Genomic DNA, 15,023 nt, shown 5'->3' with positions numbered 1-15,023 from the left:
CCGCCTAGGCCTCCCAAAGTGCTGAGATTACAGGCATAAGCCACTGCGCCTGACCTTACTTTTAACTGTTTAACAGTGAAAAGGCTACTACCACGGAGAGTTCTGGGACAACATATATAAACAAAGACTGTTCTGGACATCCAGCTTATCCATGACATCTCTCACAACACTTCCTTTCTAAAATCAACTTTTACTAAACAAATGATCACTATGAAAATGTAGTGTCTATTATCTCACAATTTGCCAAGGGATCTCATCACATTAATTGGTTGCACTCTTCCTTCTCCTCTCTCTCTTACCCTGTTCCTCCATTTTCCATTAGATCCTGCTTGGACCTTTGCTACCCATCCCCAGCCCAGACTAAATCCCATCAAAACTTATCTACCACTTTCCTAGTTACCCAGGATTTTATTTCCTAGGTGACAATGCATGAAGCGGCTGGTTTGCAGGTGTGACCAGAAGACAAGAAAGCTAGACATTAACACCATGTCCCAGCCCGTAGATGTGTTATGCCATCACTCTCTAACATATATTTTGAGACTTCCTAGATTTGATTTTAACCCAAAGACACAACTTTTGTAAAATTTAAGAAGCTGAACTATCTCATGATTCAATCCAGTAAGGAGTAGCCAGCCGGCAGCCCAAGAGTCATTGAAAATAATTCGTCTGGCCTGCAGTGTTTTGAGGAGAATGGGAAAGGTAGCTACATTCAGAACACACAAGAAAGCCTGTTAAAGGCCTCTTTTCCCATCTCTTTTCAGATGTACGATCCTCACAGGGCGGCTGCCCAAAATTTCTCCCTCTTCCACTCCAAGCTCCCCAAACCCTTCTCTGAACTCGGTCCAGCCCCAAGTTCTCTTTGGTCTCTCTCTCATCCTTAGCTGCTGACTTCTGTTAAATCGGAATCTCTTCGGTTTTTTTGAATTTAAAAGGCAGCTATGCTAACCACCATCAACGCCTCGGCTCTTTTTTGGATTTGGCACAATAAAGGAACCCAGAAAGAAACTCTCTTTCTTATAAGAGAGGAGGCTTGGTGGAGAAAATAGAGATTGCAAACATTTCTAATTTTGTATTTTTTCTCTTTCGCATTTGAAGCCATCCATCCATCCATCCATCCATCCATCCATCCATCCATCCATCCATCCATCCATCCATTCATCCATCCATCCATCTATCCTATCTATCCATCCATCCAAATTGGCTGTGAAGCTTCCACTTAAATGCAAAGCTCTAAAGAGCAGGGTAAGATCCCTGCCTTAAGAGATTACAATTTAATTGGAGACAAAAATTAAAAATGGAAAAAGTAAGATGTTTGGGAAGTAAAGAATGTCTGCCCCTGGCACGTAGTGGGTTCTTCAGAAACATTTGTTGACTCGTGTGGGAACTAGCATTGACTGAATAATCATCGTTAGTGAGCTCACTAAGCATTTATTTGCCAGTCAGGCTCCATGCAAACAGGTGCTGATGAAGGTGGACATTTCCCCGGCTGCAAACTACTCTCCAGAGGCCAGTCTAACGATTCCTGCCCCGTACATCCAATCGTATTGGGCCTACACGGCTCCTCACCTGGGGCCTGGAACTTTTCGGAGAGCAAGGAGACAAACGTGCACAGTCATAGGCAGGGGCGGATCGACGGGAAGGGGCTACCAGGCCTGGGCAAGAGCTCGCCGAGGCGACTCCGCTGCTCCGGATCTCGCGGGGACCAGCCCCAGGAGGACCGAACCAGCATCCCGAGGAGCCGCCATGGGGACCCGGCCTCAGCTCCTGGGCTGTGCCGGCTGCGCGCGCCGAGAGCGATCTAAGAAAAAGGCGTGTGTGCAGTGCGCCTAGTGGCAGCGTGGAAGCAGTGAGGAGGAAGAATTCCGACGACACCGTTTAACAGGACAAGGAAGAAATGCTGTAAATGATCACCAAGAAAAGACAAGCATGACAATTGGACGCAAAGCTCTCAGTGATAGTTTACTCCGGAGACAATCCCAAGCGCGCCGAAATAGCTCAGTTGGGAGAGCGTTAGACTGAAGATCTAAAGGTCCCTGGTTCGATCCCGGGTTTCGGCAGCTACTTTTAAATCCTGACTTCAAGAACTCAAATTTTGTAAGACTCTCAGTCCACGATACCCTGGCCCATTCCTTCAAGCCCAAGCAAAAACTGAGACTTGAAGGGTGAACGAGGAATGAAACAGGCGTTCCCAGCCACCCCCTGGAGCAGGATCCCTCCGCACAGCTGCTTCTGGGCCGTTTCCTGGAGGCGCGCGGAGAGGCTGCCGCGCCTGCCCGCCGCGGAGCCTGGGGCCGGGACCGAGAGCCACCCTGGGCGCCCAGAGACGCGAACGACCCAGGCCGCGGTGGCGAGACAGGACGCGCGCCCCCTGGGGGGCTGGTGTGACAACCGAGGCTCCAATGGGAGGAGGTCTGGTCTGTCCACGGGGCCAGCAAAACACCTTCATCCCAAGTTCATCGCATTCCTTCTAAGTATCCGACTTTGAAGAAAAAGCAAAACTGCTGCGTGGTCAGATGGCCCCCACCTGGCGTTGCCGGTGAACGGAACCCAGTGCTGGTTATTTCTGGTTAGAGGCGCATGGAGGCCCGCCCTGGGTCTGGCCCTGGGGTGGTGCCACCAGGTTACTTGCCCAGCGGTGAAGGATGGCAGCTTTACAGCTCCCCGACGCATCAGACTAAAGAACGTTAGCCAGGGTCTGCACCGGTGGTTCTCAAAGTGCGGTCTCCAGGTACGCAGCATCAGCACCGCCTGAGAACTACTTAGAAATGCACGTTCTCGGCCCTGGATAGGCAGCTCTGGCGGTGGGGCCCGGCAGCGGGTGTTTAAACAAGCCACGACTCTAGACGTTCCTTTCTATTTCTAAAAGAGCCCTTGCTTTCCCAAGACTGTTGCTGTGAACCAGCTTTTTCCTTTTGCTGCCTTTTGCTGTCTTTTTCACACTTGAAATACAAGTTTGACACGTGCTCGAAATTACTATTTCTGAGATTTTTTGTTTTCACGTGTGGGTGGGCGTGGGTATGCAGGGGCATCAACTTCCCGGCTACCTGTGGGAGCCCACCTCAAGGCCAAACTGGTGTGGTACTGTCAAGAAAATGGAGGCCCAGAAGTCTGATGTTATCTTGTATGACTGGTGGGAACTGAGCCAAGACCCAAGGGGAGAAGTTGCAGGGATGTAGATCTAAATTTTAAAAATAAGAAATATATATTTGTGTCGTTGGAAAATAGAATAGTCAGTTTAGTGAGGTGACGGGTTGCTGGACAGCAGATGAAGGACAATTGTGAGATGTATGCATTAGGGTCTTGCTTATTTTCTGGTTCTGCTGTTTTGAGGGGGAAGGGAAACTCATATTTATGAACTACTGTGTGTTCTCCCTTATTCATTCATTCTCTAATTGGACGTTAATTCCTAACCTCCCACTACGAGCCAGCATATTTGCTCTTCATAACAACTTTATGAAGTACATATTATTATCCCCATTTTACACATAACAGCCTTTGCAGGGTTGCAAGAATTAAACATAAGCTATGTCTGTTAGGCAGCTAACATTGCTACCTCCTAAATGTTACCGTAAGTGAAAAGTTGTTGAGATACATAAGAAAGGTGTGAATAAACATACAGGTACTTGCATGAGGGAAATAAAAGTTTTTATCTGGTTCACCAGAAAAGGCTCTATGGAGCAGTGGGTCCTCACCCAGAGAAGATATATATATATACATATAAAATATATATAATACAAAAATATAGTATATATTGTATATATGCTATATATAGTGTATATTATATGTACTATTTTTTTTATATAGAGAGAGTACTAGTTGTTGTTTTGTTTATTTATTTTTGAGATGGAGTCTCACTCTGACGCCCAGGCTGGAGTGCAGTGGTGTTCCGGGTTCAAGGGAGTCTCCTGCCTCATCCTCCCGAGTTGCTGGAATTACAGGCACCCACCACCACGCCCAGCTAATTTCTGTATTTTTAGTAGAGATGGGTTTTCGCTATGTTGGTCAGGCTAGTCTTGAACTTCTGACCTCAAGTAATCCACCTGCCTTGGCCTCCCAAAGGGCTGGGATTACAGGCATGAGCCAGAGTGCCCGGTCAAGATTTCTTAGGTAGGGAAAGATTTAACAGGAGTGCCACCAGCTATCACATTTCTAAAGAGTAGGGAAAGGTTGCAGGTTCTGGGGTGACAGTGACTTTCATTTCAGACAACCTGAGGTCTGAGCACTCTGCCCAAGATAGTGTTAGCGATGGTGAATCTGTGCAGGTCTGCAGAAACCTCAATTCTTGCCTCCTCAGAAGAAAAAATTCGACTGAGGGGCATAAGGCAGAGTGAGAGATGAATGCAAGTTTTACAGCGGGAGTGAAAGTTTTTAAAAAGTTTAGAGCAGGGTCAGGCACGGTGGCTCATGCCTGTAATCCCAGCACTTTGGGAGTCCGAGGCAGGCGGATCACTTGAGGTCAGGAGTTTGAGACCAGCCTGGCCAACATGGTGAAACCCCATCTCTACTAAAAATACAAAAATGAGCTGGGTGTGGTGGTGCAAGCCTATAATACCAGCTACTTGGGAGGCTGAGGCAGGAGAATCCATTGAACCCGGGAGGCGGAAGTTGCAGTGAGCTGAGATTATGCCACTGCACTCCAGCCTGGGCGACTCGAGTGAGACTCCATCTCTTTAAAAAAAAAAAAAAAAGTTTAGAAGCAGGAATGAAAGGAAGTAAAGTACACTTGGAAGAGGGCTAAGTGGGCCACTCGAGAGATCAAGAGCCCTGTTTGACCTTTGATGTAGGGTTTTATACATTGGCATTTCCAGGGTCTTGCATCTCTTCTTCCCTAATTCTTCCCTTGGGGTGGGCTGTCGCATGCACAATGGCCTGCTAGCGCATGGGAGGGGGGCATGCAGAGTGTGTTTACTGGCGTTGTACCCATGCTCACTTGAGGCATTCTTCCTTTACCAGCTGAATGTTCCTAGAAGGTCACGTACCAGTTAAAAGCCGCCATTTTGCCTCTTAGTGCGCATGCCTCAGCCTACTCGCCCAACTCCTGAGATCTTACCAGGAAACTGCTGACCAGTTTCAGGTTTTTTCTGTTTGGAGCCTGCCTTTCCCTAGTGCTGGCTGCGACCAATTACTATTTTAGAGAAACAGTGTAACAACCACCTGCCCACCACCTGTTGGTCTCCTGACATTCCTTGGTGGGGAGAGGGGCTCTCCTGCCCTGCTCGTGCCTGACTAGCTCCCTACTGAAACAGTAAGACCAGCTACTGGCTATTGGTGTGGGTGGGGGAAGGATGGAGGCGCACACCTGGTTAGTACCAAAGATAAACCAGACACTATGTAACGTGGTAACGACAGATGGTAATCATAATGTACTATCGCAATAGAGAAGAGAGTCCAGCGTGAACTGAACTCAACTTTGATTTGTACAGAGGTGACTGGGCATTTTGAAGGGACAATGAGGGATAAGGGAGAGAAACCAGTGGGACTTCAGCAGAGTCAGGAAGGTGAAAACTGACAAAGGATTGCTGCATGTAAATGCTGATTAGGCAGCTGTGTCTGCTAGCTGGCAATGATCAAAGTTCGGATTCTGTCCTTCCAGAGACTGGGAGACACTGGCTCCATCCTTCCTGATGATTACATTGTAAAGGAATGGTTTTTAGGTCCTTGATTGCCTTTGTAGGAGATACACAGCCATCTCAAAGGGACAGAGGACGGAGTCACAATTGTAAGTCCTTTTTAGTAAGTGCTCTGAGAAAGTGCCAGGAGCCTTTCATCAGATGGTGCATAGAATTTTTTTGGCAGTCTTGGGCTTTCTCAAGCAGGCACTCTGAGGGGGATGAGGCCTGGTCTAGAAGGGGGCTCAGAGAACCCTGGCTAGCATTTGTCAAGGAGAGAATCCCTGTCATTAGAAGTGTGAGGAGGGGAGGGTGAAGTGGGGGAGTTAGGCAGGCCTCTATTTTTTGGTTGAGAAGGCTTTTCAGGACTTGTGGCAGGGAGGAGTGATCAGGAAGCAGGTGGGCAGCATTAAAAAAATACACACACCGGTTATATATATGAAATAAAGGAAGACCACCACGTGAGAAAGCAAAGGCTGTTTATTCAGAGCTTGTTATAGCAAGGGAGTCAGCCACCATCACTGGCATTTGGGAGAGACTCAAAGGCAGGCAGGGGAGTGGAAGAGCTTTACAGCAGACACAAGGGATGGCTTCAGGTGTACCCCGATTGGAGGGTGTTGGTCTGGGAATCTGGAGTTGGCTAACTGAGAACCGGCAGCCGTGTGATTATTTAAGGAGCCTTTTGTGGTTGGTCCTAAGTTGGAAGTGAGGACAAAAATGAGGAAAGCTGTCAGTTATTGATCAATTCCTGGCCGTTTGGGATTAATTATTATGAAAGTTATTGTTTAGCTTCCCAGATTGTTATTTCCCAGACTTCTTGAAAGTCTGGCGTTAGCAGAGGTGCTTGCTGGACTGTTTATTGTAGATGAGGGGTTGGTTTCCTGGGCAGGTTATGGTCACAGTTCTGTTTTTATGTATGGTCTGACCATGGCCTATTTGGATATTCAATTTTATAATATATATTTTACCTGAAGAGCAAAAGTTTAAAAATGTAATCTGATCATTTTTATTATCTTCTGAAGTGTGATGTGCTCTAATAGATGTCAAACACTGTCACTTCCCAGGAGTGAAGGCTGAGAAAGATTGAGCATCAGGTGTCTCCTGGGAACCCAACTGATGCCATGATCACACTTTATAACTTAGGAGGCTATAAAGGGTGAAGGGTGGGAGAATAGGGTCACCCCTTACTTTAGAAAAGAAATGCTCTCAGTGGGAAAGAACACCATCATCATTAAACATTTATAAGCATTAATGCTCAGCCCGGCTATTTTGTCAGCAGAAAGGTTGTGAATGTCTCCTCTTGCTTCAGGCAATTTATCGGGGTGGGAGCAGAAAGGCATCTTTTCTCAAATTTCCTTGGAAAGCTTTTTAGAAAGAAACCTGGGACATATGCCTTGTCTGGGGAGTTTCTAAGATGACACACAAATGTATTGCTGAGCGAATGTTTATTTCTTAATTGTTTTAGATACTATATTCGTTTTAGGTCGGAACTGTGATATAGTGAAGCTGCTATAATTTTTATACATAATAAAACCAGATGAGTATTTAATAATTCATTAAGGCCTTTTGTGTAATCAATGTGTACATACATTAATGCTCATTTCATTAGTCTTGGATCATACTTGTCCTCTTTTAAATGGATGGTGGTTTATAGTTTACTTTTGTTATACTATTTGTCATATCTCAGGTTTATTTGATGTTGAGTCCTTGGCCAGAAATAAAACTTCTGTGTGGATTTGTTACAGGTTCCAGGAATATACAGTTCCTGTACAATCATCCTTCATATGTAGTGTCACAATGGATTACATTGTTTAGCTTCCTTTTCTAATGGATTATCTTGGAGGATCGTCTGCAGTCCCTGCTTAGGCGAGGGCCCGCAGACAGCCCTGCAAATGAAGCTGGACAGTCTGAGCAAGGGAAAAGCTCTTCGTCTCAGACACCAAATGCACACTTTAGCTCTGTAAATTCCAGTGTTCCTATAATGAGTTGTCTTAAAGCAGGGAGCACAAATATTTTGCTATTCAGTACCTAAATATTTCCTACAGTGCATCTTGAGCAAACTCTCTTTCCCCACATATTTCACTGACTCCCTAGTCCAAAGAATCAAAAATAATGAATAATGACAGTCACCATCTATGGAGTGTTGTCTATGTGCCAGGCATTCTGATAAGCACTTTTCATACACAATCCCATTAAACTCATCAATAATCCTTTGAGATAGGAGGCATAATTGAATACAAATAAATAGAAAAAAATACATGCTACTAGGAATGCTGTTGTGAAAAATCAGCATAATTCTGAGATGTACTAAAATGAAACATGAGCTCTGAGTATAAAGTATTAGTTCTTCTTTCATACATTGCATTAATGAGATCCATTTTTTTTTTGAGACAGATTCTTGCTCTGTTGCCCAGGCCAGAGTGCAGTGGTGTGATCTTGGCTCACTGCAACCTACGCCTCCCGGGTTAAACCGATTCTCCTGCCTCAGTCCCCTGAGTAGCCGAGATCACAGGTACCCACCACCACGCCTGGCTAATTTTTGTATTTTTAGTAGTGATGGGGTTTCACCATGTTGGTCAGGCTGGTCTCAAACTCCTGACCTCAGGTGATCCACCTGTCTTGGCCTCCCAAAGTGCTGGAATTACAGGCGTGAGCCACCGCACCTGGCCATTTTGTTCAGTTTTGATTAACACAAAAGGAAAGGGTTAAGAAAGAATGACAACATGATTAGCAGAGAGATTCATTTTAAAATACAACAATAAATGGATATGAACTAGATTTGCCGAGAGAAAAGAAGCTAAGGGTAATTTGATTATTATTATTATTTTTTGAATTTTTTTATTATACTTTAAGTTCTAGGGTACATGTGCACAACGTGCGGGTTTGTTATGTATGCATGTGCCATGTTGGTGTGCTGCACCCATTAACTCGTCATTTACATTAGGTATATCTCCCAATGCTATCCCTGACCCCCCTCCACTCCCCACAATAGGACCGGGTATGTGATGTTCCCCTCCCTGTGTCCAAGTGATCTCATTGTTCAATTCCCACCTATGAGAACATGTGGTATTTGGTTTTCTGTTCTTGCAATAGTTTGCTGAGAATGATGGTTACTATTTTCAAATTACTATTTTTTCAGTAGTATATAATTTCTAGGAAGATACCACAAGAAGGAATGCACTTAGATAAAGGCAGGAGAGATTTCTGTTAGAGAAGGACAGGAACCATTCGGTCAGGGTGATTAGATCGTTTGACCTAGTTGTGTTACAGGAAAGTATCCATCCAAGATTGGGTGAGCTAGACAACTGCTGTCCAATAGCCATATCTGTGTTCAAACAGGACTGCTAGCCAACTTTTGGCATGTTTGAAAAATCTTCTGAGTTGTTTTTTCCTTTGTGCTTGCTGCTGCTGATGGTTCGAGAAGGAATAGGGTGGATTGGCATGAGGTGTGTACAGGGGTAGAGACAAAAAGGGTGGTGGCCTCACTGGATGAATTCTATTACCTTGTTATCTCTTAACACTAAGTATGACTAGAAGCAAAACCAGCATCTGTCCCTGTGGCTGTGATGAGTTCGTGTGCACATCACAATCATGTGCCCTAGTCAGGCAAAAACAGAAAGCACTTGGCATCCTGAGATAAACCAAAAGAAATCCCCAACAGGATCACCCTGTCCAGTTAGAGGCCCCATAATAAATGAAGCTGTGAGACTTTCCTGAAAGTTATTTTTTCTATGTCAAAGAATTTTTTCCGTGACCAGTTCAAAGCTAATGTATGAAAACATCCTTTGTAAATAAGCTACTGTGACAAAATTGCTGTTTTCCCACCATGAACAGAGAAGTTGTGAACTTGGCAACATTGGTACTCTTGTGTGGGAACGTGGGTGTGTTTTGGTTTTTTGGGTTTATTTCAGGGTTTCCTGTTTATTTTTGTTTGGTGGTTAAGCTAGACTTTTGAAAGCCTGGACACCCTTGTTTAACTTTCATGCAAGTAAATAACTTTTTGTTTTCCTAAATGCTTTTCACAGAGCTGGTTCCAGAACAAAACATCTGCTTAAAGATAGACTCAGTGTTAGAAAAGTGAAAATCAGAGACCTTCGATTGAGCCTCAGGCAAATGGAAAGGTGGGGAATTGAACCCATGAAGCAGGAGGCAGTATGTGATGATAATTAAGAAAAGAAAATTGCCATTCCATCCTCAGTGGCCTTGTGTGAAGGGAATAGGCATTTAAAGATGGAACGGGCCGGGTGCGGTGGCCCTGTAATCCCTTACACCTGTAATCCCAGCACTTTGGGAGGCCAAGGCGGGCAGATCACTTGAGGTCAGGACTTTGAGACCAGCTTGGCCAACATGGTGAAACCCTGACTCAACTAAAAAAATACAAACGTTAGCTGGGTGTGGTAGCATGCACATGTAGTCCCAGCTACTTGGGAGGCCGAAGCAGGAGAATTGCTTGAATCTGGGAGGTGGAGGCTACAATGAGCCAATATTGCACCACTGCACTCCAGCCTGGGCAACACAGTGAGACCCTGTCTCAAAAAAAGAGATGAAATGCCCGAGAATTCTTGGTCGATGTGGAGACATGCTAATGTTTGAAGTGCTTGTATGGTAACACAGACATTTAAATGATGTGTCCTGGTAAAGGGGAAGCATACATGCTGCCAGTCTGTTTCATGTCAGTTTCATGATTACCTGGAGGGAAATTTGATAGGCAAGTAGACTCCATAAAATGACCTAGGAAATGGGTATTGAGGTACTATATACATTTACCTGTATGAAGGCAAATGATGGGACTGATGTTTTCCTAAAATCCCTGGTCCTGCCTCTGGAGTCGCTTCCATGACCCCTGTGCGTAGCCAGCGCAGAGCCCCTTCCTTCCACGTTTGTGTGGTTCTCTTTGAATTAAAAACATTTTTTTATGGATACATAATGGTCATACGTATTTATGGGGTACATGTGATGTTTTGATACAAGTGTACAAAGTGTAATGATCAAATCAGGGTAGTTGGGGTATCCATCACCTCAAACATGTATCATTTCTTTGTGTTGGGAACATTTCAAATCCACTCCTCTTAATGCTTCAAAATATATTAGGTTGGTGCAGAAGTAATCGCGGTTTTAAAATTGCAAAAACCACAATTACTTTTGCACCAACCTATACAATAAATTATTGTTAACTATAGTCACCTTATAATGCTACCAACCACTAGATCTTTTTTTTTTTTCTTTTTTTTGAGACAGTTTCGCTCCTGTCACCCAGGCTGGAGTGCAATGGCATGATCTTGACTCATTGCAACCTCTGCCTCTCGGGTTCAAGTGATTCTCCTGCCTCAGTCTCCCAAGTAGCTGGGATTACAGGTGCCCACTGCCACGTCCAGCTAATTTTTGTATTTTTAGTAGAGGTGTGGTTTCAGCATGTTGGTCAGCTGATCTCGAACTCCTGACCTCAGGTGATCCACCTGCCGCGGCCTCCCAAAGTGCTGGAATTACAGGCTTGAGCCACTGCATCCGGCCTGAACACTAGATCTTATTCCTACTATCTAACTGTATTTTTGTGCCCATTAGACAACACCTCTTTATCTCCACTTCACTGCTACTCTTCTGAGCCTTAGGAAACCATCAATCTACTCTCTGTCTCCATGGAATCAATTTTTTAGCTCCCACATATGAGTACAAACATGGGTTCTTTGTCTTTCTGTGCCTGTGATATTTCACTTAACATAATGTCCTGCAGTTCCACTCACGTTGTTGCAAATGACAGGATCTCATCCTTTTTTATGGCTGACTAGTGTGTAAGTACCACATTTGCTTTATCTATTCATCTGTTGATGGACTCTTACATTGAGTCTATATTTTAGCTATTGTGGATAATGCTGCAATAAGCATGGGAGTGCAGACATCTATTAGATATACTGATTTCCATTCTTTTGGATATTTATCTAGCAGTGGGATTGCAGGACCATCTGATATTCCTTTTTTGTTTTGTTTTGTTTTTTGAGGACCCTTCATAGCGTCCTCCACAATGGTTGTACTAATTTACATTCCCACCAATAGTGTACGAGGGTTCTCCTTTCTCCACACCCTCACCAGCATCTGTCTTTTTGATAAAAGACATTTTAACTGGGGTAAGATCATATCTCATTGGGTTTTGATTTGCATTTCTTGGATGATTATTGATGTTGAGCTTTTTTTCATGTACCTGTTGGCCATGCATTTGTCTTTTTTTGAGAAATGTCTATTCACATCTTTTGCCCATATTAAAATCAGATTATGTGCTTTTTTGCTATTGAGTTCTTTGAGTTCCTTACATGTTTTAGCTCTCTTTGAAATTTGATCCCCCCACAGTCTTTCTCATCTTTACAAAGCATCTGTAATTATTGATTCTACTTTTCAGGTGGTGTCTTAAATGGCCCAAGGAATACGTCTTTCTAACACGTGGACAATGTGAACAAAGGTTTATTCTCTTTCTGCAACCCTTAGTGCCCAGAGCAGAGCATCTATTCCACAATTTGTCCCTTCTTTCTTCCTTCTCATCCTATCTTCTTTTTCAATCTCTTTTCTTCCACCTCAGAGAATGTATTCTCACATTTTAAAGCTGGAAATTTGAAACAATGTTTTATATTAAATAATTTTTTTTTTTTAGAATTGATAATTGAGGTACATGGTGGAAAATTCAATCAGAAAAGGAAGTATACAATGAAAAACAGTCTTTCCTTTAGCTCTAAGTTCCCCTCTGCAGAGGCAAACTTTGTTACTGGCTTTTAGTATATTTGTTCATAAGTTATTGTTGTGTGTCTATGCACACATTTTTATATATATGTGATATACATCACATATATGTATATATCACATATATGTATATATAACACATATATACATATATATCACATTTCAAACAAACAGTGTCATTATTATGCACACCATTGTAAAGCTTTTACCTAAAGATGCAAATTACTTCTCCTTTTAATGCTGCCAACACCATACTTTTCCTTTCTTCTTCTTTTTTTTTTTTCTCACCGATTCTAAACCTGAACTGAGCTTTTAAACCATATTTTGTATTCAGAGGCAGCCTCACGCAATAGCAATCATGTTTATGTTTCCTAATTGATTCAAATTCTAAAGATAATATTGGAAAGTAATTTAATATTACATCCATAAATTATATCTCTATTTGAATGGTCTGATCTCTTATCCCAGGAACAATTATTTTATAATAATTATTTTATGAACAATAATTCTGTTATTTGTAAAATAAATAAAACCAGCAAAATTTGGTTTTATTTCGTTTACAAAAGGAAGAGCTGATTTGTTGTGCACGTTTAGCTTTGAGTATGCAGGAATGAAATCCAGGTGTACAGTAACACAGAAGAAACATTCCTCTTTTAAGCATTTTCTAATAATAGGTTGGTAAATTGCTCATAGAAAAATGCACTCAGATGCCTATTTATTTCATATCTTATTCCCTTAGCGTCACCTTAAGGTGACGCTTCATCTTTCAAGTTCTCTCAGGTTTTGAGTCTTCATGAAAAGTTTTCCATGGTTTAAACTAATATCCAGCTCTTTCCACTCTGACCATCCTGAGAGCTTGCAGTCTGCTATGCTCTGGGCATGTGATCCTGTCCCAGCTTTCCTTCTCTGTGTTGAACGTGTGTGTTCTTCCTCATGGCAAAATTCTACTGCCCCTCAAGAGGTGGGTTTGATTTTAGGAAGAAGAATTTTCGTATTCTAGTAAAAAAGCTGGGGGCTAAGAATTTTGTAAAAGGTCATAAATGTCTATTGGAGTTCTTTGGAAATGCAGGTGTTAATGTGTCGCCTGGTGGTGGTTGGGACTGAAGGAGGTTGTGTGACCTGGAATAGCTAGAGGGGTGTGGGCTGATAACCCCTAGAGGCTAGAGTAGTGCTGGGCTCTCAGAACAAAAGGAAAAGGGCAAGGACAACAGGGAGAGCCAAACCTTCTGGGTAGAAGCAGACAAATCCTGAGAGTGAGGGAGGAGAAGCAGCTGAGTAGCCCAGACAGTTGATCTAACATGTTAGGATGGGGAAGCTTCTGAAAATGATCTTCATCCCAGGCAAAGAGAGAAACTGCAACAAGAGAGCCTGAATGCAACTTCATTCTTTTTCAGTCTGAGTGCTCAATCATATTCGTGATGGGCACTGGACAGCCCATAACCTGAACGAACCTAAAAATCCAAGTTCAGGGTTCATCACAATGGTCTATGGTTTATACCCTTGAACTCTTATATTGTAGCAAAGACGGATAATGCACCAAATCCATTTGCTTTTTTCACTACAACAGATGAAGAAGGGGAAATGTGGTATACAGGAGGCAGGGGAGAAGGCTAATACCAAGGTATTGGGGCTACGTGTATGCATACGGCTTGGCGGGGAGGGGTGGTGGGAAGCACAGCCGCTGGAGGCAGGCTGCCTGGGCCAGAGCTCCAGGCTCACCCGCTGCCTGTGTAATATCCAGAAGTTCCATAACTCTTCTTGGTTTCAGTCTCCCTGTCTGTAGAATGGAGAAAAATAAAAATCCTTATTTTATCGGGCTGGTGTGAGAATTAAATGAGATAATTCTTGAAGAGTGCTTGGTGTGTAGTCAGGCAGGTCCTGCAGGCTCAGTAATCACTCTCTACAAGCTCCTCCCTTCTTTCAGGAGTCACTTTCAGCATCATCTCATCTTGGCTGCCTAAGAAAACTTAGCTGTTGCTTCCATCCTGTACTCCCTATACCTTATCCATACAATAATCTGGCTATCATTTTATGGTTGTATATTTTATTGGTCTGATTTTCTGACTGGCTGCTATTATCTCCTTAAGGTCAGGATTCACATGACTAGCAGAAAACTCAGTAGGTGCTCAATGCATTTTTGTTGAATGAATAATAGTACATCTCCTCTTTTCTCATCCTGCCAGTGGTGGCCCACCACTGCATCATAATGGCTGTACTTGTTTTTATTATATTTCCTAACATGAGAATCAGCTCTTCTGAGAGCCTACACTGAGGTTCTTATTCCTTTTCCACATCTTATATCACCTAGCCCTGTGCCAGAAACATTTTAGATTCTCAAGAATTGCTTGTTAACATCTATTGATTTAACAGTAAGCAACTATTTCAGGACTAAAAAGGTTGTATGGTTAATTTAAGATTATGGATGATTTTCAGTGTTTTCTTTTTGATTTCTCTGCATTTTTTTTCTCAATTGCATAATTTGTAGAAAACAATAAAAAAGGCTCTACATCTTCTTCAACATGGCAGCACAGGAGAGCAGGAAGGTATAACTCTTTGTTAGTGCTTCAAAAAGATCATGGGATTGTCTTAGTCTAACAGAGACAGAGACAAGTTGAGGCAGTTAGGAACAGCCATCTGCCAGGACGCTAACTGGGGTTAATTTAGGTTGTAATCCCATGAACCAGGGTT

The 15,023-nt window shown here is 43.2% G+C and overlaps 1 non-coding gene across 1 annotated transcript; it reads left to right on the top strand.

Moving 5' to 3' along the window:
* The first annotated feature begins 1,984 nt into the window (after nt 1-1,984).
* On the top strand, nt 1,985-2,057 carry TRNAF-GAA. Its single transcript has one exon. It is a non-coding gene; the product is annotated as a tRNA-Phe (tRNA).
* Nucleotides 2,058-15,023: the final 12,966 nt, after the last annotated feature.

The sequence above is a fragment of the Colobus angolensis genome, unplaced genomic scaffold, assembly GCF_000951035.1.
Source record: "Colobus angolensis palliatus isolate OR3802 unplaced genomic scaffold, Cang.pa_1.0 Scaffold13, whole genome shotgun sequence".
In the NCBI taxonomy this organism is placed as follows: domain Eukaryota; kingdom Metazoa; phylum Chordata; class Mammalia; order Primates; family Cercopithecidae; genus Colobus; species Colobus angolensis.
The sequence above is the reverse complement of the archived record's forward strand: the minus strand, read 5'-3'. Positions and strand labels throughout refer to the sequence as shown.